Source organism: Pongo abelii, chromosome 3, assembly GCF_028885655.2.
Source record: "Pongo abelii isolate AG06213 chromosome 3, NHGRI_mPonAbe1-v2.0_pri, whole genome shotgun sequence".
Classification (NCBI taxonomy): Eukaryota; Metazoa; Chordata; class Mammalia; order Primates; family Hominidae; genus Pongo; species Pongo abelii.
The window spans coordinates 188,520,796-188,546,839 of record NC_071988.2 but is presented as its reverse complement, the minus strand read 5'-3'; the positions used below and the strand labels follow the sequence as shown (position 1 = coordinate 188,546,839).

Genomic DNA, 26,044 nt, shown 5'->3' with positions numbered 1-26,044 from the left:
TCTATCAGGCAACTAGAGATAGACTGATTGATTCATCATAATGAAATGACTCATATTATCCCTGACAATACACATATATATTTTATATCTATAAAATACATATTATTTTATATATATTTATATATATATATATAAATATAATATATATGCCCTGAAACCCATAATCCATGGATACTGGAGGGACAACTATATGTTAAAAAAAAAAGGACGAAAAAGAATGTACTATTCTAAAACTAATCTTCAGGTAGCTTGAGTGGCTATATTAGTATTAGAAAAAGTAGATTCCAGGGCATATATGTATATAGATTACCTATTATACCTAATAAAATGTGCATGCTATGTAATAGTTGTTACACTGTATTGTTTATGGAATAATGACCAGAAAAGTAATCTGTACATGTTAAGTGCAGATGCAATTTTTTCTGAAATATTTTCAGTTCAAAATTGGTTCTTGTTGTTTTTTCAGTTTTTCTCTTGCTTCAACGGTATGGATCATACTTCTAGGATATAGTCCTGGGGTATCAGCTGAGAGCATAGAATATTTGCCAAGCCTACTCATTCAGTTAACTATTGAAATATGTGTGCAGTGCTTTCACACAGTCTAAACTGCTGCTTTTGGTTGGGCTTCTTAGAGCCTTCCCTGTACAGCTTGAGAGTTGAAAAAGTCTAAAATAAAAATGGAATGCACATTTTGGGGTTCAGTTATATACATTCCTTGAGATTTTTGTCCCCTCAAACACAGCTGCTGTGACTGTACTGTAAATCCAATGTTTCCTCAGCCCAGGGAGACTTTGGCTTTCTTCTCTGAATCTATTCCACACAGTAAGCTGAAAATACCCTAAAGGAGAAATGTTGCCATAAGCCTGGGTTCTACTGATTCCTTTTATCTCTCAGGGTTTATAACCCTTAAAGAACTATGAATGGTGGTCACTTGCAAATGCCTTCAAATGATTTCCATATGTTGTTTGTCCAGCTTTTATACTTTGGCGGCAGGATTAGACTGCTAGAAGTGAATCAAAGATATGAGTCAGACATTCATCAATAAATAACTTAGAAAAAGAAAACAATAGAAGTTTGGATATTTAAGAAAATCACATAAATGCTAAAATAAGATATATAAATTAGTACCTTCAGTAAATGTATTCCTTAAATGAAGAGACATAGATTAGTTCCGGAAGATAAAATAACAGAATTATCACAAAAACTAGAATAAAAATACATGGATTTAGAAATTATAAGCCTAGAAAGACATAGTTGCTAAATTCAGAATATTTAACACATGAATATTAGAAGTTTTAAAATGAGTTCAAAAAATTTCCATAAAAAACATATGGTGTTGTAATTAATAAAGATAAATTATAGAATGGATTGTTATGATACAAAATGCATATTTAGATAATATTATTAAATTACATGGACAAAGATAAATTAATATAAATTTTAAAACAAGAAAATCAAGTTATCCTTGAAACTAGATTGGCAATGATCTTTGCATCTATGCCAATGAAAGCTAAAAGTCAGAAGAATAACACAAACTATTGAGACAAAAATATAAAATCCAAGAAAATTATATTCTCGCTACACAGTATTTAGATGTTGTGGTTAAAAATATGCAGATACACAAGCAAATATGTGGAGAATATCATCCCAGCATATATCATATAAGAAAAATAACTGGGAGTGGGTGTGGAGGAACACTGAAACACTTCATGATCCAGAACAGTTTTCACAACGGGGGATAACAAAGAAGAGAAGCAGGGAACACGTAGTTGTAATAAAAGTAAAAAAATAAATAAACAATTTCATAGTAATTTTTTTTTTTTTTGACGGAGTTTCGCTCTGTCGCCCAGGCTGGAGTACAGTGGCACGATCTCGGCTCACTGCAACCTACGCCTCCCGGGTTCATGCCATTCTCCTGCGTCAGCCTCCTGAGTAGCTGGGACTACCAGCACCCACCACCACGCCCGGCTAATTTTTTTGTATGTTTAGTAGAGACAGGGTTTCACCGTATTAGCCAGGATGGTCTCAATCTCCTGACCTCGTGATCTGCCCGCCTCGGCCTCCCAAAGTGCTGGGATTACAGGCGTGAGCCACCGCGCCTGGCCTTTAATAGTAATTTAATAGTAATTGCAGCAATACTCCAAAATTTAAGAGTAACGACTATATTAGTAAAACCTAGGAGCGTGGCACAATAAGAAGAAGAGATAAAGACAGGCCAGGGGACTTATCTAAAGTGGAAGAACAGTGAAACGAGGGGGAAAATATGAAGGAATTATTATACAATTATTTTGAATGTCTGCTTGTTTGTGCGGCATGCGGTAAGGAAAATAGGCAGGAAGGTAGAGAAAATGTAGAGCATCATTGTGGATCAAGCATTAATCTCGTCTTTCTTGGTAGATAAATAGTCAATTTGAGCATTGCCATTTTAGTAAGGAACCATGCATTTCCTCTGGGTGTTTAAATATGTGTTATCAAGGTTCACCTTTTCATGGTATGTTATTTTACAGTTATTTTAAACCTTCTCGAATCTGTAGTTAGAACTCTAATCCCTTTCCTATATTGTCTGCTTTTTCTTCACTCTCTTAAAAAATTACTCAGGCTTTCAAGACATTTACCGGTGTTTATAAGAAAACGTTTTAGATGTATTAATGCTTCTTACTATTTATTCGTTTTCTATTAAATAATATCACTTTTATCTTTATTAATAACTTCTCCTTTGTATCAGTTTTATATTGTTATTCCTTCCTATTTCTTAATCTAAGCACTTTATTCATTTTTTATATTTCTTCTTAAAAATATTTTCAATTGTAAGTATTCTTTGGAGAAGTGTTATGGTGACAAACACTTTGATATTAGTACATTCTATCTTATTGTTTCCTTTCTAGTATCTAGACAAAGCACTTTGTGTCTTTTTAAGTCTTTGATCAAAGATTTCTCTAGTGTGAATTTCTTGTCAAGCGATTATTTTTTCTGTGAATTCGTTATTACATATTTTCATTTTATCATATGCTGATGTGATAATTTATCTTGCTGTCTACTTTTGAATTAGTTAATTTTAAAAATTATGGCCTAGTACATATTTTTGGCTAATGCCCCATGTATGTGTGTGTGTGTGTATATATATATATGTATATATATATATACACACACACACACACATATATATACACACATATATATGTGTTCTACTTAGATATATGAGGTTGGTTCTATAAACAAATTACTAATTCAGATTGATTAAAAATAGCATTTAATTTTTCTTATGTCTTTTTTATCTTTTGTTTATTTTTATATGTTCAATTCTTAAAGAGGCATATTAAGCCTCCCACTATATGTGAATTGTTTTATCAAGTTTCTTTATGATCAAGTAGTTTTTCACTTTATGCACTTGGCTGCTATGTTTTATACATGTAGATTTATAATGGTTATTTATTGTTTTATCATACCTTTTATTACTACCTAATATCTGTTGGTATTATGTTTATTGACTTTAGCTGATGTCTGTGTATAACCTCTGTGCTAAATTCTTTTTCAATCTTTTTTTTTCATTTTAAGTGTTTTCGTTGCTTAGCAATGTTATCAAGCTTTGCATTTTAACGGGAGTTTTTAGTACATATACATTTAATGTATGACATATATATCTTGTATTTACATTTATTTTGCAGCTAATAGTTTTATTCAAAAAAAAATTGTGATATGACCAAGGTATGTTTTTTTCCCATTATATTTTCCTTCTGAGTATGCTTATAGGATGTACTATTTTTCTATATTTCTTTTATCTTGACTTTCCCAATCACACTTGTTTGCACAATTCATTTCTACTTAAAATAATTCATAACTGGAAACTTAAGGGGGAAATCATGCATTGGAGACTTTAGTCATGCTTCCTCTTGAATGGATGTCATTTATAGAATCTAAAGGAAAATGTGAACAATTCTTTCTCAACCAGGATGCACCTTACCAGATTCCCATTTTTCATGGGAAGAGATGAAAGATTAATTTAGGCTCTTGAAGTATCATCCTGAAATAATGATTGCCATCAGCCTTTACAACACAATGTGCCTACCCAGCAGATTTATAGGAAATGTCCCACCTCTATGCTCTAGCTGTCACTGACTTCAACCTTTTTTACAGGCCAAAAAATAAAGAGCCTATAATTTGTTAAAAGACATGTACCTCTCTTAAACTCTGAGCAGACAATGTTGACAAATTACATGTTGACCTATTTTAAAAGTCCTCATTTAAAGCTGAATCACATTTAAAAGTTTCAGAGGACCTGCCCTATATCTTTTCAGGTCAGAATAGCTGTAAAAGTAGGGGTTCTCCTGATGGATGAGCTAATTTTTGTATTTCACTAAAGCACAGGTATAAATAGATACTAATGATTTTTTAGAATCCTTGATGGCTTCTAGCATGCTCTACATATTAATTATCTAATCATTCTAAGCTCTTTGATTTTTCTCAGGAGGAGGTTGCTGCAGGATGTCAAAGATTTTACAGCTTGAGCCTGTGGACGAATTTAATAGATACAAAGCATGGATCACATGTGAGAAGCAAAGTTGTCACAATGGTGTGTAATAATTATGCTAGCAATACCGCATTAATCCAGGTTACTTACAAGTTTAATATAAATACTGTATATCACACAATTGTATTGCCATTCCAGAAATTTGTACTAATGGATGTAGTAAAGGATGCTACAAGTTTTTGAGGCATAATATATTAATAAGGATAAACCAGATTATGCCACAACAAAAAGAAATCGTTGAATCTAAGTGCCTTTAAATAGTAAATATTCTTTTTTCTCACATAATTTGTCCAGTGCAAGTTGCTCAAGCATAATTGAGCATATCATGGTAATCTGAAGCACCAGTCTAGTGTAATAATCACTATGTTAAATATTGCCTGTTGCTCTGTCAGAGAGAAGAGAAATAAATTCTGGGAACTCTCAACTAAATGCTCTTCTCAGATCTCCATCATACCCATTTACAACTCATTGTCAAGAAATGGCCATGTAACCCTATGAAACCAAAAGTGGACTGTGAAGTGTAGGACTGACTACCTCACAGTATATGGGCACAAACTATGTTTTCTTTATATTTCAGTCATGAATATAGAAAATTCAATTTTTTGTATGTCCAATCAGTGTTATAGTCTGTTCTCATGAAGACTGTGTAGCAGGTGGCCTGTCAAATTCAATCCAGTTAATCACGAGAGCATATGGTGAGGACCATGGAATGATTTCTTAGACTTACCTGTGGAAAATTATTTCTGTTTTATTACATGACAAAGATCTTTGGGTCTTTATGAGAAGCAAGCTTTTGATATTAAAAAAATATTGACTGAAGTATAAATAAATGTAATAAAATAAAAATAAACATAGTCTGCATATCTTCTAATTTCATGTTAATAAAATATGTAATAAGTGAATAATATTCTATTGAACTCATGCACCCTAATAATTTGTTACAATTTTGCTATTTTGAAGCATTTAGATTTCATATTTTCAAGTCATAAAGAATATTAAAATGGACAAATGATTGCAAAACATTTTTCTAAATTTTTAGGTTATTTACACAAATAAAATGAAATTATTGAGACAGATATTAGTATGCTCAAAGTTCTTTGTCAAATTTCTTAGCTGTTGAATTTTATTTATATTTAATATGTTTATAGAACAAATGCTATGTGCTAACCAATTTCCTAACCAATTTCCACATACTCATAAAACACACACACCACACACCAAAGAACAATTGAGGGTATTATAGAGTTTTCATTACTGTGGCATAAAACTAATAATAAAAAGTAAATTAACAAGATAATTTCAGACTGCCAAAAGTGCCATGATACAGTATGTAGGGATATTATGATAGAGACTTGAAGCCTCTTTAGGAAATAGAAGGAGGGAATCTCTTTTCGTAAGGTTTATCTGAGCTGATAACTAAATTATGTGAGGAAAAAAAGCAATCTAGGTGAAAGCTTTGTGTGAGATTTTCATCAATATGTGAATGACTGTTAAATGGCATATGGGCAGTATTCTCAGTTATTTAAATAGGTAGATCTCATAGAAGAAAATTTGTGTTTTTGGCACCACTGTAGAAAACTGACCATAAACGAGTGGATCAATTTCTGGGCTCTCAGTTCTGTTCCATTGTTCCATATGTCTATTTTTATGGTGGTAACAAGCAGGTTTATTACTATAGGTCTGTAATATATTTTGAAATCAAGTAGTATAATATCACCAGCTTTTTTTATTTTTTATTTTATTTATTTATTTTTTTTGCTCAAAATTGCTTTGGTTATTCGGGGTCTTTTCTGTTGAATTTTTAGATTGCTTATTCTATTTCTGTGAAAATTATCAGCAGAATTTGATTGCGATTACACTGAATCTACTGATTACCTTGAGACATTTTCGCAATATTAATTCTTCCAATCCAAGAACATGGAAAGTCTTTCCATTTACTTGGCTCTTTTCCAATTTCTTTCATCAATGTTTGTTATGTTTGTTTGTTTGTTTTTGAGATGGAGTCTCACTCTGTCGCCCAGGCCAGAGTAGAGTGGCACAATCTTGGCTCACTGCAACCTCAACATCCCAGGCTCAAGCAATACTCCTGCCTCAGCCTCCCGAGTAGCTGGGACTACAGGCATGCACCACCACGCCCAACTAATTCTTGTATTTCTTTTAGTAGAGATGGGGTTTCACCATGTTGGGCAGGCTAGTCTGGAACTCCTGACCTCAAGTGATCTGCCCGCCTTGGTCTCCCAAAGTGCTGGGATTACAGGCGTGAGCCACTGTGCCCGGCTTCATCAGTGTTTTATAGTTTTTAGTGTACAGATCTTTCACCTCATTCATTAAATTTATTCCTAAGTATTTTGCTTTTTAATGCTATTATAAGTAGGATTGTTTTCTTGATTTTTTTGTATAGTTCTTTGTTAGTGTACAATAATGCTACTGATTTTTGTATATTGATTTTTTCTTCTGTGACTTTAGCAAATTTGTTTATTACAATAGTCTTTTGGTGGAGCATTTAGAATTTTCTATTCATAAGATCATGTCATGTTAGCTTGCTTTAACTTATTTTGTTATTTAGAAGCCTTCTATTTCTTTCTTTTGCTTAATTGTACTCACTAAGACATTCAGTACTATGTTGAATCCAAGTGATTTTTGTCTTTTTGTTCCTGATCTTAGAAGTTTGTAAATTTTTACTACTGAATGTCATGGATATTAGCTGTGGGCTTGTGATATATGGTTATTATTGTTGAGGCAAATTCCTTGTATACCTAATTTGCAGAGAGTCTTATCAAGAAAGAATGCTGAAATTTGTCAAATGCTTTTACTGCATCTATTGGTAGGATCATATGTTTTTTGTCCTTTACTTTCTTAATGTGATATATTGCATTTATTGATTTACCTAAATTGAATCATCCTTGCATCCCAGGAATAAATCTTACTTCACCATGGTGAATGATTTTTGTAATGTGTGTTGGATTTGGGTTTGCTAGTATTTTGTTGAGGCTTTTGTGGCTATGTTCAACAAGAATATTGGCTTCAAATTTTCTTTTCTGATAGTGCGTTTGACTAGCTTTGGTATCAAGGTAATTCTGGCCTCAAAAAATGAATTTGGAAGTGTTCCTACTGTTCAATTTTTTGGATGAGTTGGGGGAGAATTAATATTAGTTCTTTCAGTGATGGTAAAATTCAGGCATAAAGCCATCAGAGCTTGCACTTTTCTTTTGATGGGAATATTTTTCTTAATTAATCTACTTACTTGTTATTGGGTTGTTCAGATTTTTTAAATTTCTTTGTGATTCAGCCTTGGTAGGTTGTATCTTACTAGGAATTTACCCATTTATTCTAGGTTATTCAATTTGCTAGAATATAATTGCTCATAGCAGTCTCTTATGATCCTTTTACTTCTCCGGTATCAGTTGCTTCTTATTTTAGTTTTGCTTTTATTATTTATGCCTTCTTTTTTTCTTAGTGTAACCAAATATTTGTCAGTGCTGCTTATAATTTCAAAGAAACTTCTTAGTTTTCTTCGTCTTTTCTGTTGTTTATTTAGTCTCTTTTATTTATTTCTACTCTAATTTTTGTTATTTCCTTTCTTCTGCTGATTTTGGGCTTTGCATTTCTTTTTTTAGTTCTTTGAAAAATAATGTCAGGGTGTTTATTTGAGATATTACTTTTTTAATGTAGGAATATATCACTATAAAATTTCGTCTTAGAATTGCTTTTGGCTTTTGGTGCATCTCATAGGTTTTAGTATGTTGTATTTCCATTTCTGTTTGTCTCAAGATATTTTTAATTATCTCGTTTAGGTACAGTCTCTTCAATAATTAGTGTTGGGAAAACTGGATATTCACATGCAGAAGAATGAAATTAGATCCTTACTAACACCATAGAGACAAATGAACTAAAAATATATTTAAAACTTAAGTAAGAAACTTTAAAGGTACTAGAAGAAAATACAGAGTTAAAAACTTCTTGACATTTGTCTAGGCAATGATATTTTTGATGTGGCTCCAAAAGGATAGGCAACAAAAATAGCAAATGGGATTATAGCAAACTAAAAAACTTCTGCACAGCCAAGGAATCAATCAACAGAGTGAAGAGAACTACATTTTTGGAGAAGGTAGCTCAGATTGGAAGAAAATATTTGTAAGCCATACATCTAATAAAAGGTTAATATCTAAAATATATAAGGAACTCAAACAACTTAATACCAAGAAAACAATCCAACTAACATATAGGCAAAGAACCTGAATAGGTATTTCTCAAGAGTACATACAAAAGGCTAACAGGTATATAAAAAGGAGTTCAACATCACTAATCATCAGCAAAATGCAACCTAAAGCCACAATATGATGTTATCTCACCTCAGTAATAATGATTTTTTATCAAAAAGAAAAAGATAGCAAGTGTTGGTGAGAATGTGGTGATAAGTGAACACTTGTACACTGTTGGTAGGAATGTAAGTTAGTGTAGCCCTTATGGAAAACAGTATGGAGGTTCCTCAAAAATTAAAAATAGAACTAGTATATGATTCAGCAATCCCACTTCTGGGTATATATTCAAAGAGAATAAAATCAGTATGTGAAAGAAAAAGCTTTTGATAAAGTCCGACATCCCTTCATAATAATAATGCTCAAGAAACTAGGCATCAAAGGAACATACTTCAAAATAATAACAGCCATCTATGACAAAGCCACAGCCCACATCATACTGAATGGGAAAAACCAGAAAGCATTTATCTTGAAACCTGGAATAAGACAAGGGTGTCCACTCTCATCACTCCTATTCAAAATATTATTGGGAAGTCCTTGCCAATGCAATCAGGCAAGATAAAGAAATAAAGGGCATCCAAATAGGAAAAGAAGAAAAACTATCTTCGCTGACAATATGATTCTATACGTAGAAAATCCTAAAGACTCTGCCAAAATGGTCCTATAACTGGTGAATGATTTCAGTAAAGTTTCAGAATACAAAATCAATATACAAAAATTATTAGCATTTCTATACACCAATAATATTCAAGCTGACACCCAAATCAAGAAAGTAACCCCATTTATAGTATCTTTGAAAACAAAATAAAATATCAAGGATTACATCTAACCACAGAGGTGAAAGATCTCTACAAGAAGAGATACAAAACTGTTAAAAAATAATGTCAGGTTGTTTATTTGAGATATTTCTTTTTTTAAACGTAGGAATCTATCATTATAAAATTTCCTCTTAGAACTGCTTTTGGCTTTTGGTGCATCTCACAGGTTTTAGTATGTTGTGTTTCCATTTCTGTTTGTCTCAAGATATTTTTAATTATCTTGAGAAATCAGATATTGAAAGAAATCAGAGATGACACAAACAAATGGGAAAATATTCTATGCTCATGGATTGGAAGAATCAATATCATTAAAATGGCCGTACTGCCCCAAACAATCTACATATTCAATGTTATTCCTATCAAGCTACAAATGGCATTTTTCACAGAGTTAGAAAAATATACTCTAATATTCATCTTGAAACCATAAAGAACCTGAATAGCCAAAGTGATCCCTAAACAAAAAGAACAAAGCTAGATGCACTGCATTACTTGACTTCAAACTATACTGTAAAGCTACAGTAACCAACAGCATGGTACTGGTACAAAATAGACATATAGACCAGTGGAACAGAACAGAGAACCCAGGAAATAAAGCTGCACACCTACATCCATCTGATCTTTGACAAATTCAACAAAAGGAAGCAATGGGGAAAGGACTCCCTATTCAATAAATGTTTCTGGAATAGCTGGCTATCCATATTCAGAAGAATGAAACTGGACCCCTACCTTCCCTTATACACAAAAATTAACTCAAGGTGAATTAAAGCCTTAAATGTAAGACCTCGAACTGTAAGAATCCTTGAAGAAAACCTAGGAAACAACATTCTGGACATCAGCCTTGGGAAAGAATTTATGACTAAGCCCTCAAAAACAATTGCAACAAAAACAAAAATTAAGAAGCAGTATCTAACTAAACTAAAGAGCTCTGCACAGCAAATAAACTATCCACAGAGTAGACAGACAACCTACAGAATGGGAGAAAATATTTGCAAACTGTGCAACCAGCAAAAGTCTAATATCCAGAATCTAAAAGGAATTTAAACATTTCAACAAGTAAAAAGCAAATAACTCCATTAAAAATGGACAAACAACATGAACAGACATTCTGCAAAAGAAGACATACAAGCAGCCAACAAACATTAAAAAATTCTCAACATCACTAATCATCAGAGAGATGCAAATCAAAATCACAATGGGGTACCATCTTGCACCAGTCAGAATGACTATTATTAAAAGATCAAAAAATAACAGTTGCCAAGGTCGCGGATAGGAGAACACTCATACACTGTGTTCTATTTTACCTGAGGAAATGTAAACTAGTTAAGCCACTGCAAAAAGCAGTTTGGAGATTTTTCAAAGAACTTAAAACAGCACTACCATTTGAGCCAGCAATCCCATTACTGGGTATATAGCACAAAAAAAAAAAAAATGTCATTTTACCAAAAAGACACTTCTACTTGTGTGTTCATTGTAGCAGTATTCACAATAGCATAAACATGAACTCAACTAAGGAACCCATCAATGGTGGATTGGATAAAGAAAATGTGGTACATAGACACCATGAAATACTGTGCAGCCATAAATAGGAATGAAATCATGTCCTTTGCAGCAACATGAATGCAGCTGAAGGACATTATCCTAAGTGATTTAACACAGGAACAGAAAACCAAATATGACATGTTCTCACTTCTAAGTGAGAGCTAAACATTGGGTACAAATGGACATAAAGGTAGCAACAATAGACACTGGGAACTACTAGAGGAGAGGAAAGAAGAAGGGAGGGAGGGTTGAAAAATTAGCTATGGAGTATTATGCTGTGTACCTGGGTAACAAGATCAATCATACTCCAAACCTCAGCATCACACAAGATACCCAGGTAACAAGCCCACACATGTACACTTGAATCTAAAATAAAAGTTCAAATTATAAGAAAAAACAAGTCAGTATGGCAAAGATATATCTACACTGTCATATTCATTGGAGCATTATTCAAAACAGCCACATTATTCACAATAGCCAAGCTATGGAATCAACAAGCACTCATCAAGAGATGAATGGATAGAGTGTGAGATTATATATATATATAAAACAATGGAATACTATTCAGTCCTAAAGAAATAAGTAAATTCTATCATTTGCAGCTACATAGATAAACCTGGATGACATTATGCTAAGTGAAATAAGCCAGATACAGAAAGACAAATATTACATGATCTCAATTATATGTGGAACCTAACATTTGAATTCATAGAAGCAAAAAATAAAAGGATTGTCAGAGCCATGATTGTCAGAGCCTGGGGCATTTGGAGGATACAGAGATGATTGTCAAATTTCAGTTAGACAGGCTGGATAAATTTTGGAGATGTAATGTATAGCATGATGACTATAGTTTATAAGAATGCATTGTATATATGAAAATTAAGAGAGTAATCGTAAATGTTCTCAATAAACCCACAAAATAGATAAATATGTGAAGTGATGATATGTAAATTATCGTGATTTAATCACATCACAATATATCAAAACCACATTATATGCTACAAATATGTACAATGTTTATTGGCCAGTTATACCTTAGTAAAGCTGAAGAAAAAGAAAATTTATGTGGGACATGTTCACATTTGAAATGTAAATAGTCCTACAGGGGAGAGTAAATTGAATAATCCGTAATTAACACCTGATGTATAACTGATATACCAAGTCCTGGAGTGAAGGAAGGTGAACTGGGATTCTGAGGGTAGAGAGAAAAGATTGGGAATCTCTGGTATTGAGCTTAAAAAAGGGCAGGTAGGGAGTTACAGGCTCATGGAAAGAGCTCTGAACCATGGACAAGAGAGGCTACAAAGATTAGTGAATAAGCAATAATCATTAAGTCTCTATATTTCAGCAAAAGAGAATCCTGGTTACATCATCTGCTTCTTTTATTCTTTGTCAATTGTCTTTCTGCTTATTTCTCATTATCTATCTGTCTCATTTTACTGCTACTACATTTTTTTTTTTTACTTTCGTAGGAAAGCATTAAAAATAGATTACTCCACTCTGATTATAACATGGTTTTGCCAAAACTCCTTAAACATCCACCAAGGTAATTGTTGCTAGTTAAATAAGCACTGATATTCTGAGACTAGAAATTCAATATAGGATTCATTTAAGCGTCGAAATGGCTTCTGGGTGTCTTTTTTACTCATTATCTTAAGTTGTCTGGAAGCCTGATTTAAACATAAAACTGTTTTTTCTCCCCATGTGCAGTTTAATGAAACAAAATAGCTTGGTAAATTAAGCCAATATTTATTATTTGGAGGAAACACCCATCATTTTTCCAGAGAGGACATATTGCTCACATTCCAGAACTCTTAAACAAAAGTGTTTACATATTGTGGCACTACCCATGGATACATATAATAGACCTTTCATTACTCAAAAAGACATTCTGAGCTGACCGAGAACATGTATAAATTTCCTGTATCACAGAAACAGTGCTTTTACTGTCATAATTAGCATTAAGCATCAGAAGCCCATCCTCCAACTGACATCCATATTCATTGCCCTCTGCAGATGAAAAACAATAACAAGGTTATAATACCACCTAACATGATGCAAACATCTTGTACAGAACTGAAAATGCACTAACACCTTTCTCAAAAAACAAGGACCTTGAGTGATGTTTGCTATTCTACTTGATATGCTGTAACTTAGATACTACAATATAAAATAAGTAATACTTAATATTATATATATTTATATATATACTATTATATAAAGTCTATATGCATTCTATGTTACATGATAAGGGAATAAGAGATAGGAGATACAAAGATATTTGATATATATGCAAACACACAAACATTCATAACAAAATAAGGAGGAATACTCATTTCTGCAACTGGTTACATCCTGTAATTAGTATTTATAATTATCTTCTTTCACTATCCATTCTGTATTCTCTTTACCTTCATCAGATATCTGAGCTGATCATGGTTTTTACCAAGTGGGGTGATGCAAAAGTTTATTCCTAAAGGATCTGGGTCACGCATGGTCCTGCTGGATTGGGTGGTTGTCATTTTCCAAGGACCCTAATAACAGGACACAGTAGCGCAAAGAAACTCCCTAAGGGAGATTCTATATTCCAAACACACTCTTCGTTACCTCCATTGTGAAGTAGTAGCCCAATTTCCACTCGGTAATCAGGAACAACCCCAGTCAACATAGTAACTCTTTGCTTGCCTGTTGAATCAGAGACATGAAGAGCTCAAAGTGGCTAAGCAAGAGTTTTAATTTCAAATTTAATGAAATTGCTGTTGTGTCTCCTGGTGGATGGATTTCTCCCTTTGGAACTGTGACTTCTAGGTCAGAAGAACATAAAGTTTTGGGAACAGAAAGCAAAAATGTTGCTAGTAAGTCACTGGGCATAACAATAAGTGGTCCTACTCCTATTTCCAATTCTTAGTTTCTAGACTCATGAATCCTGGTTATGGGAGAAACAGCACTGTGCATTGCATGCTGATTCAGAGCATATACAGTCTTCTAGGAAATTTTGTACCAGTCCTATAAGGTATTACTCCCTAGCTGGCATGGTAAATAATGACTTATTTCCTCTTTAGGATGTGGGGAACATGATAAGACCAGTAAATTCTATGTGCATGGACTCATTACTGCACTTCTTTTGCTATGAAGTGAACTACTTGACCAGATGCTATGTGTGTAATGTCATGACATTAGAAAAGGCATTCTGTCAGTCCACAGATGGTAGTTTTGGCAGAAGCATGGCATACAGGGAAGGTGAATCCGTATCTGGAGTTAGTGTCTTTTCCAGTAAGAGCAACATCCTATTTTTTTTTCAGGTATAATTAATTTTCTGTTTATTTTTAATACAAAATACATGGATTTTTATTTTTTATTTTATTATTATTATTATTATTATTATACTTTAGGTTTTATGGTACATGTGCGCAATGTGCAAGTAAGTTACATATGTATACATGTGCCATGCTGGTGCGCTGCACCCACTAACTCGTCATCTAGCATTAGGTATATCTCCCAATGCTATCCCTCCCCCCTCCCCCGACCCCACAACAGTCCCCGAAGTGTGATGTTCCCCTTCCTATGTCCATGTGTTCTCATTGTTCAATTCCCACCTATGAGTGAGAATATGCGGTGTTTGGTTTTTTGTTCTTGCGATAGTTTACTGAGAATGATGATTTCCAATTTCATCCATGTCCCTACAAAGGACATGAACTCATCATTTTTTATGCTGCATAGTATTCCATGGTGTATATGTGCCACATTTTCTTAATCCAGTCTATCATTGTTGGACATTTGGGTTGGTTCCAAGTCTTTGCTGTTGTGAATAATGCCGCAATAAACATACGTGTGCATGTGTCTTTATAGCAGCATGATTTATAGTCCTTTGGGTATATACCCAGTAATGGGATGGCTGGGTCGAATGGAATTTCTAGAGAAATAGGAACACTTTTACACTGTTGGTGGGACTGTAAACTAGTTCAACCCTTGTGGAAGTCAGTGTGGTGATTCCTCAGGGATCTAGAACATCCTATTCTTAGAAGATAGAGGTGGGCAATTGTAATCAGCCTTCAACCAGGTAGCTGTATGATAACTTCAGGAAATGGTGCCAGATTGGAAACTCAGAATTTGTTTCTGATGCTGGCAGATTGGGCATTCAGAGGTAGCCATAGCTAGGTTAGTCTTGGCAAGTGGAAATCTACTTGCTTATTCAATATATAACTTCATCCTAGTGACTATGGTCACTTTGTTCACAATCCAACTGAGTGTTAACAGGAGCGGCTGGGGAAAGAGACCCATGGGTATCCATAGAATAGATCAACGTATACATTTGATTAGTAAAATCCTCCTCTGGTTAGAGGTGAACATTCACATGGGACACAAATATCCCCATGGGTTTTTTTTTTTTTTTTGGTCTATTCGTAGAGGTTTATCTATACATCTCTTCCCAAGATTTCCTTGTTACACATTTTCCAATTATGATCTTTCCAAGTATTTGACTGTATAGTTAAATCACTGGCCACAGTCCACGAATCAGTATATAATCACACGTCTGACCATTTATTTTTCCAAGCAAATAAAACCTGTTCTAAATTCTGTCTACTTGGAAGAATTTCCTTCATCACTGTCCTATAGAAATATCCCAGAAAGGGGCAGTAGTTGTCATGTAGCCTGGCACGTCATGCCTGCATATAGCACAGAACCATCTGTAATCCATGTTTGTCTTCTTTTGCTCTGGCAAATGACCATAGAAAACTCCCATGAGGGGAAGGATGGAGGAGGAGGGCAGTATAGCAAGAGTGGGGACCATGGATATTTGGACTGCTTCGTGTAACTTATTCAGGACTTGCTCAGGACAAATTACATATTTACCATGTTCATTTGATGATGGAGTCTTGCTGTGCATGTACAACTTTATGGCTTTGTGGGTCAGATAATACCCAGTGCATGCTAGGCTGCTCAGATCACAGGGTAATTTAGTGGCCTAAGCCTCAGTAGGAAGCCATACCTGTTTCTCAAAATAAGAGAAGTTATCTGCAGAGAATGGCAGGGCTTTGCTTCAAAATCCTAAAGGCCTACACTGTATTCATTTATAGGAGACTGCCAAAGGCTTTAAACAACATCCCAATCTGCTGTTGACATGTCAATAAATATTGGATCTGCTGGATCATATTCCCCAAGTTGCAGACCAGCATACACAGCAGCCTGAACTTGTTTCAGAGCCTTTCTTTGTTCTGTGCCCCGACTCAAAGCAAGTGGCTTTTGGGTCATGCAGTAAATAGGTGAGAGTGACATCCAAATGAAGAATATGTTACCTCCACAGCCCAAAGAGGCCCACTAGGATAGTGTGCCTCTTTTATGGTTGTAGGAGAAAACAGTTACAACAACTTATCCTTCATAAAACAAATCTTAACAAATACAAAATAATTAAATCTTACAAAAATGTATTCTCTGACCATAATGGAATAAAACTAGTAACCAATGAAAGAAAGATAAGAAAATCTCCAAAATATGAAAATTAAACTACATGCATTTGAATAATTCATTGTCAAACAAGAAGTCTCGAGATAAATTAGGAAATATTAGGAATTAAACAAAAAGGGAAGTATAACAAAATTTGTGGAATACAGCTAAAGCAGTACTTAAAATAAATAAAAAGTAGGAAAAAAAAGCCACACATGAATGATGCAAAATTTATCTTAGTCAGAGTAGAAAGTACAATATAAACTCAAAGCAAAGATAAGAAAAAAAAAAGGTAAAATAAAAAATCAGTGAAATTGAAAATAGGAAAACAATAGAGAACAATCAAGGAAACCAAAAGTAATCTCCTTTTCAAGGACAATAAAATGGATATACCTCAAGCAATATTTACAAAGATGAAAAGAAAATATATATTACCAACAGTGGGGACAAATGAGGATATCATTTTATCCCCTGCAGATATGAAGAGGACAGTAAAGTAACATAATGAAAAATTATAAACACACAAGTATGAAAACCTAGATGAAATGTACCATTTTCTTGAAAACTGCAAACTACCAAAACTTATACAAGGTAAAATAAATAGCTAACCTGCTTTATGTCTATTAAAGAAATTTATATCATAGGTCAAAACATTCTGTAAAAGAAATCTCTGAGAAAATCTATGAAATATTTAAAGAAGCCATCACACCAATTATCCAGAATCTCCTCCAGAAAATAAAGGAGATAATATATTCAAACTCATTTTATGAGGTCAGAATTACCCTGAAATTAACAGAGTAAAACAAAAAGACTACAAACTGATATCTTTCATGAAAAGAGGTGAAAAAGTAAATTTCAACAAAATATTAGCAAATAAAATCTGGGTATATGTAAAGTAAAACTCCACTACAACCAAATGAGGTTAGTCACAGGATGGCAACGCTGACTCAATATTCAAAAATCAATGTAATCCCTCTATCAATTACTCTAAAGCAGAAGTTGGCCAAGTCTGGTTGGGGGGTAAAATGTAGCCAATGGACTATTTTGATGTGGATCACATTCTGAAAATAATGTTTAGCTTTTAAGCATTGTTTAAAAGAAAAAAGTCAGATGCAACAGAAACCATATGGCCCACAAAATCTAAAATACTTGGTTCTTTACTAGAAGTTTACTAACCCTTGATCTAAAGAAGTAAACCACATTATTGTTCAATTTAGACAGAAAGGCATTTAACAAAATCCAGCACTCACTTGTGATAAAAATCCCTAGCATACTAGATAGAGAAAGAAATTGCTCAACTTGATAAAGGGCATCTATAAAATGCTACAATTAACATCATACTTAAGAAAGACTGAATAGTTCTACATAGGATTAGGAACAAAGCAAGTATGTCCACTGTCATCATTGCAACTGGACATCTTACTGAGTCCTAGTCTGTGTAATAAGTTAAAATATAATACAATTTAAAAAGAAATGAAATACTTTTAAAGTAAAACATATTAAAAAATAAATAAAAGGAATTTATCTTTGAAAAGATTTGAAAGGAAGAAATAAAGTTACCCATCTGTGGACAACATAATTGTTTGTGTAGAAAATCCCAAGAAATTGACCAAAAAAACCACCAAACAAACAGAAAACAATAATTTAAAAAGACTAATAAATGAGTTTATCAAGGTTATAGGACATGATGTCATCATACAAACAATCAATCATTTTTCTATATACTAGTCATGGCATTTGGAAACAGAAATTTCAAAATGAGTAGGGGAAAACTGGTAGTTACTGAGTTCCCTTATGAGACTAGAATTTTGCACTTTTTATATTATCACTCCCTTCATTTGTTTTAACAAGATTGACAACAGTAAGAAGTGCAAATGAAAAGATGTGAAGTAACAAGAAGTAACAGAAACAAAACATAATCAGCAAAATGCAGGTAAGTTTAGCTCATAGTCCATATTTCATAGAGTTAAGGCTACACAGTGGTGAAGTGAAACTATTGCCTTATTATTCCATGTTTAAGAGATGGGTGAGGAGCCTAGGGTTTTGCCTAAAGGTGACTTTGGCTTTGAAGTGGGGAGTAAAGATTTCTGGCAATTTTGATACAGGCTTCGTGTCCCTTTTGTTTTAACCATTTAAAGCCTCTATGAAAACTGTATTAAATCAAAACAAAACAGAGCAGGTATCTCTATTTTGTCTAACGAATGCCTGACTTCTTTTGTTTGGTACCCACCACTTGTTAATTTCCTTAATTCTCCTTCAATGTTTAATTTCTATTTTTTAACATGTGAAGCATTCCTGTCTTTTTGGCATGGTAAAGCCCCTGTAATCGACACTCTAAGGCTTTCACTTAATGTGAAACAAAGATGAAGAGATCAAACAGATCCAGATAATCAAAAGTCAGTTTTAATTAAAGATAAAGGCATCACTACTATCCATATTCTTATCCATACTTCTGTGGAATTAGGAAGCACAGAAGTATAGAGTTTTCCTTTATAAATAATCAAGGAAAAACATGAAGTGTTAATTTCTCTTGAAACAGAGTGAGTTCCTACATAGTAAAAGGTGCATGGGATTTGGATTTGGACAGACACTTATTTGAATTTGAACTTTGCCTTTTACTTGCTGTATGATTTTGGGAAACTACTTAACTCTTTGAGACTCAGTAGCCTCATAGCAATACCATAACAATAGCCAAATTACAGAGCTTATGTGAGGATTAAGAAGGTGTTCAAAATTTGTTGAATGCAGTTGCTACTATCTTGGGATCTCTTTTTAGGCCTGATATAAGTGGTCTGAAACCCAGTAGCACCCCATCGCCTTTGGCTGTGTTAAAACTTGCCCTCCCAGTTTGGTTGGTTGTGATATAGCCCACCTGTTTGTCCTACTAACCCCAAACCTAGTACATCTCAGAGCTGCTAACTATGATAGAATCTTGCAAATAAGTTCCATCTTCTCGTGTGTTTTCTTTAAAATAGCCTATCCACAATCTCCCTTGGGAAAGCCTAAGGGGTAACCCCCATGGAACTTAAAGGTGTTATCCCACACGGTCCCTCTTTCTCTCTCTTTTGTTCTCATGCTCTCACTCCCTCTCTCTTTCCCTTTCAGCTGGTAGGGATGCTGCACCCATCAGCATCCCTAACGTCTCTGGGACTTGTGCTTAATAAATGTCTTCTGTTTCATGCATTTTAGTTTCATCTCCTTGTTGTGTTTCACCTGACACACACACCCAAACCTAACTTTTCCCTCTTCAGAACTCTCCTAGAGTATGGCTATGTTGGCTTAATGGCCATTCTCAAGAGAAAGACTTTAATACCAAATTAGAGAGGAACCATAACAATAAAAGTTATAATGTAAAGATAATAACTTTAGTTATGAACTAGGAAGAGTTTGAGCACCAGATAAGTTGAAAGTGTTGTAATTATTTTTTTCCTGTGGCGTTTGTGAAGCACTTACTCAAAACTGGCATATTGTTGTATCGATATATGTGCTATATTTTATTTTGTGTAAACAAATTATCTTGCCTCCATAAATTTATATGAAAGTATATTGGACTTCACTAGTTATATTACTTATTATTGATTAGATTTTATAGAAAATCCCATAAAATTTTAGCAACTTATGAGAGAGAGGAGGAATAGAAATGTTCAGGCATCTACATAAGCTAATTATTTTGCAAAAGTATACATCTAGTCTAAAATTATTGCTGTGTGTTATGTAGTGTTCCATTTTACAGTCTTGGCTTTCTGTGTGATTAATTCAATTTGTGTCTAAACTTTATTTTTAAAATAAATTATATTTATAATTTCTTTAATGGTATTTACTATAGAACAGAAGAAAACTTTACAGTAGAGACAGGGAAAACATACACTTAGTAATTATGGAACTTATATTATTGGATGGGTTGAAGAATTTGAATATTAATCAGGTTCTGTCATAATGCCCAATTAAGGGCCTCTTATTGCTCTTAGTGTTATTTTTCTGATAATGTGGGTAACATATCAGGTATTTAACTGTTTTTTTTGTTGTTTGCAGACAAAGATAACTAGATTTAGAATTCTCACAAAAGGTCAAACTACTGAGAAGAACATGTAAAATACAGTATAGGAAATAAAGTTTTTGTATTTCATGCAACCATAACTAATACTAATTAGAATTTACTGCACATTTAGTTCTGTACAAAGAGTTTAATACACATTTTAAAATGTAATTTTTGCAATAATCTAATGAGATTTATTATTTACCTTTCACACACTTTTCCAGGGTCTTACAAATACTAACGACAAAGCTGGAACCTTGAGACCAGAGCTAGCTGGTGTCACATCTGGGCTTGAACAAAGAGAATGCAGCCATATACTTGTCCTCCCACTTTGGTTGTTTGTGATATAGCCCACCTTCTTTATGCTTTCCAATTCCAGAAGAGTAGTTACTTACCTTAAAAGCTGGATATACACTATCATTTTGCAAATCTCCACTGCTTGTATAAAATTTCCTGTTCATTTGTACATTGTTAATGCATGTTGCTTTGCTTTTTCTAAAATTATTTATCAATTTGAGCAGTTCTTCGGGGTAGAGTAAGATGTTTCAGGGAGAATCATTCATGCACTGAGAGAACTGTCTCAGCGTGAGTACTACGTACAATTTAGTCGTAAACCATTATACATTAAAAAAATTTTTATGGTGTAAAAAGCTATATGTTAGATATAGTTACAAAGACAGATTACTCCAGTTATAAACTATGTATCATTAAAAAATAGCAGTAATCTGGCTTCAGTAGATAGGGATAGCTTATCTACTGAATAGGGATAATATATCTACTGAATATATTATCTACTGAATATATCTACTGAATATATCTACTGAATATATCTACTGAATATGTCTACTTATCTACTGAATAGGGATAATAATAGCTTATCTACTGATAGGGATGGCTTCTCTTGCCACCTTTTCTTGTACTTAGCTCTTCCTCTGTAAAGGCCTGTCACTATAATGCAGCTGTGCTGTGACATTCCCCATACCTATAATTCCCTTGGGATTTGGGAAGTTTATAATGTGTGGGTTGGGACAGTTCTATTCCAGAGCCATGGGCATTGTGTACCTTTTAGATACAGTTATAGATAGAACGCTAATTATTTGCCTCTGTATACGGCATAGCTAAAACATTCTATGTTCTGCATAATGAATTGATCCAGGGTGACACCCAGGAAAACTCTTAACTTTTCTTGTTGCTGTTGACAGCAACTTTCTATCTTAACGCAAAGATATCAGTTGATACTGAATTATAATGGAAGTGATTTATGAGATGATTTTGTCAATCAGCACTCTTTACATTTAAATAGTACACTATGGTTGGAATAAGAAGTATAAAATTATGGCCCCAGACTGCAAGAAGTTCATTCATGCAATTGCATTTTGTGCAGGAATTGCAAAAAAAGGAAATAAATACAGTAGAATAATAACTGCTTAATGAGGGCATACAAATGCTATATGCCATAGAGAAGGGAAAGAAAACCACCATATTACTGGAAGGTGGAGTTGGGGAAGAGGGAGAGAGGGGAAGGGTAAAGTAATCTATTAGGTACTATGCTTGCTACCCAGGTGATAGGATCATTCATATATCAAACCTCAGTGACACGAAATTTACCCTTGTAACAAACTTGCACATGTACCCCCAAACTTAAAAGTTGAAAAAAAACTACCATACATCTGACTAGAAACTCTGCTTGTGAAACATGGATTTAACTAAATCTTAAAATATCTAGGAAAAGCAGCTAGTAAAATGTTGAAAAATTTCTTGGATAATTGAGCCTACTTGGTCAAAAGTCTTTTTTTTTTTTTTTTTTTTTTTTTGGTATCATGACACAATCCTGTCTCCTTTTTTGGTCTACATTATCTGGAATATTTGACAAGGAAGACGGGATATGGCCTTCTCCACAGATTGAGCAAAATAAACTCAGACTATCTTCTTCTTTCCATTTTCAGCAGGGCAGCATAACAGATACTTGACAATTTTAAATTTTTGATTATCTGAAAATTTACACTCTTCAACACTGCCTTGAAAAAAAACTCTTGAAATATAAAGAAATGATAAGCTGATAGTTCAATGGAAGAATTCTTTAGATACAATATGTCAAGTCCCACACAGATACTGAAGGAAATAGTAACAGATACAGTATGGCATTTGCAAACTGAATGCATACAAAAACACCACTACATATATCTTTTATCAAAATATGGAAAAATTATGAATTACAACAGTTTTTTTCTCTCCATTCTTCACTCAACATTTTTATTACTTATTTACTAAATAAATTATTCTTAAAAACTTTTTCTCCACTTCTTGGGGTAAATATTTTCAAAAGGCTCATAGGATGGGAGGTGAGATTCCCTAGGATGCATGCTTTCAAGTAAAATTATGTAATTTCTAAACTAAATTTTGGAGAACATAGGGCTAGTTACACTCAGAGCTTTGTTTGGTCTGTTGAATGGGTATCCTTGTTCTGAGAGAAATGAATCAATCTGAGCTGCAGAAAGATTTTTCTTTAGGGGCAATGTCTTCTCAAAAGAAAGTCTGAATAGGAGAGAAAAGCAATCCTTCAGTTGAGAGAGGCTTGGACAGACACATCTGCAGATGCATATTTTAAATTTTAAATGTAGTATGTTTTGTGGGTAAATCATCCTCCAGTCTATCCTAAAGAATATTCAGTACATTTTTCTTTCATGCTCTTTTGGTATTGATTTGCTTCTGGTAATAAGGAAAAGATTGAATCCCACTTTAGGGCACAGCCTGAGTTTTACATTTGCTACCATGCAAAATCGGAGGCTGCCCATAGTGACGCTTTTCGCATTTAAGTTATGTAAAGTTATAGTGTTCAGTTAGAATCAGAGTATCCTAGTTACTGCTAGGTTTGGAGAAATAAAGGGAAAAAATGTGTTTATTTGTCAACCTTAAGTTGACGTATTTCCTTGGGTTATCTTTTTTGTAAGATAACTTAATACTTGTAAACCATTTTAAAGAAAATTGAAATTTGATGGGGAAAGCTAGATTGAACCCCCAAAATAGTTAGATATATCAGATTAAGCATAACACATAGAGCCTGTGTAACAAAAATAGTTCTTTTTATATGCTAAGAAATAGAAAATTTGAGAAAAATATTTCCTTCTCTAAAAGTAAGAATTTAACAATTATATAATAAGAAAACATGCCATTTTCAAAGTACCCTTAAAAATAATCAAATTTTTCAGCCTAAATGATGATAATTATTTATTTACAGAACCTACACTCCTAGCTTTTCAGTTACTATTTTCACAAATGGCATTTTATGAAAATATGATTTCATATATATTTATAATAAATAACTAAAATCAACAATAAAACTTGTATTCAATAAACAATTCCTTGAATTGGTTCTAAAAGAAGTCATATATCACACCTACATGCATTTCTTTCTTCTGAGTCCATTTTATGTCACATATTAAAGAAACATTCCTTATGGCATATGACTACTCTGGTGATAATTTGTCAGTGGATTATAAAGCTTCCATTAATTTTCCAAATGTCTAAAATGTAACAAATTAGAAGCTATTAAAGTGTAAATGGATTTGTTCTATTTAACAAATCAATTGTTTAGAACCATAGCTGACATATTCAATGTACAATTTGCAATAATAAATGAGTTTATGGCTTTATTATATCCCAATGCATATGCAGTGGCCCTGTGGAAAAAATAATTTCAAGAACACAACTTTTCCTTTTAAACGGCAACATTGTTTAGAAATACCCTAAAGAGTTGAAGTCAGTTAAAATTAATAACATAGGTCAGTATAAAAGCAATGTCTCGGAACCATTATAAAGGACAAAATATTCTGATGCAAGAACTTTAAGCCAACTCTCCTTTGCGGAAAAGCTTCAGAAACATCCATGAGTGTTTTCACAGCAAACAAGTATTAACTATTCACTGTTAAATAAGAACAAATAATAAAATTTAGAGTAAGGAGAATTAAAGTTTAGTTTTAGTCTAGAGAATTGCAGAAATATGGCAATGCATTCTGGAAACATTTGGGGACCATCAAACTTGTTGATTTCCATACAGTATCTGCAATCTATTAACCCCAGGATACTTTAGATTCTGTCTGAGAATGGTTCTTTACATAAGTAACTGAACAGCACCTACTTGTAAATACCAAAAACTGCCTCAGAATGAACTGTGGAACATGTGTTCTTTTGAGAACTTGCCCTTAAAACCTCTATTGCATGCACAGATATTTCAGTTTAAAAGTAGATTATTCTGGATGTTCCCATTTTTGGGGGGAATTGTGGGGATGAGGGTTGGATGGTGAAGATAGAATAATGTTGCTCTTATATTTCTTATAGAAAATAAAAATACACCATGTAATGATGAGCAACTCTCTAAAAAGTGAATGAGTTGCTTTTACTTAAATAATTTTTTAATCAGCTCTTTAGAAGTTTCATTTTTGTTGTTTTTGTTGTTGTTATCGTTTGTCCTAGAAGAGAATTGAGTAACAGTATGCCTGCAATCGTAAAAATAACTCTCCAACCTCAAGAAATCCAGTTAAATCTGTTCTAAGCAACGCAGCTCTTCACAGTCTCCCTGAGACCCAGTGATTTAATGTTGGTTCATCAAGCACATTACCACAGCCTGAATTAGGAACCAGAGAGAATAGACCTACTTTTATTCTGATTGGAATACATATTAAGGTTTATTCAGTTCCTTGATTAGTACTTACTCTTTCTCACCATTCCTTTTCCCAGTTCTCCTGAACAAATATATTGGGATTCAAATCTCAGCTTAGATGTTACTTCCTTCTCTTGCAGCTTTCCTGGGCTCTAAAATTGGGTTACATACTTAATTTATGTTCCCACATCCCCCAGTAAATATCATACTGGCTTACACTTTCCTGTTTCTCTGTCTATAGCGCCCACCAAACCGTAAACTCAAGTTTACTGCTGGACACTTAGGATACTCAACATGAAACACTCAACCTGGTATTAGGACACTCAATTTTCGTTGAAGACATCACTTGAAGGGATTTATAATGATTTGTACTCATTTAAGGAAATGGAATAAATGAATTTTGTGGGTTGGAAGAGTTTATGTCATCTTTGCTATATTATACTGGCTTATTTATTAATAATTGTTTGCCTCACCCACAATATGTGGTATTCCCAGCACCAAGTATGTGATTGATGTATATTACTTGCTCCAAGAGTTATCTGAATTACATATCAACAAACAATGCATGATGCTGGCTAGGCAGCTAAAAGAAATACACTGCTATGTTAAGAATGAATCTCCTCAAATTATTCTGTTGGATATTTAACCCCCAATGCAACAGTGTTCTGTGGTGGGACCTGATGACAGATATTTAGGTGATGAGGGATCCACCCTCACAAATGAACTAATGCTGTTATTCAAAGGGCTTGTGGGAGTGGA

General features: G+C 33.6%; 1 long non-coding RNA gene across 4 annotated transcripts in view; it reads left to right on the top strand.

Annotated features, from left to right (window-relative positions):
• The window catches only part of LOC129059132 (uncharacterized), a 66,845-nt gene extending 41,149 nt beyond the window's left edge, over nt 1–25,696 (top strand). For 2 of the 4 annotated variants that reach the window (XR_008524861.1, XR_008524858.1), the window contains 2 exons: nt 4,466–4,570; nt 25,527–25,696. This is a non-coding gene — a long non-coding RNA (uncharacterized LOC129059132). Of the gene's footprint in view, nt 1–4,465; nt 4,571–18,440; nt 18,523–20,849; nt 21,088–25,526 lie in introns of those variants that run through there. The other 2 variants (XR_008524859.1, XR_008524860.2) reach the window with 2 other exon arrangements.
• The last annotated feature ends 348 nt before the right edge of the window (nt 25,697–26,044 follow it).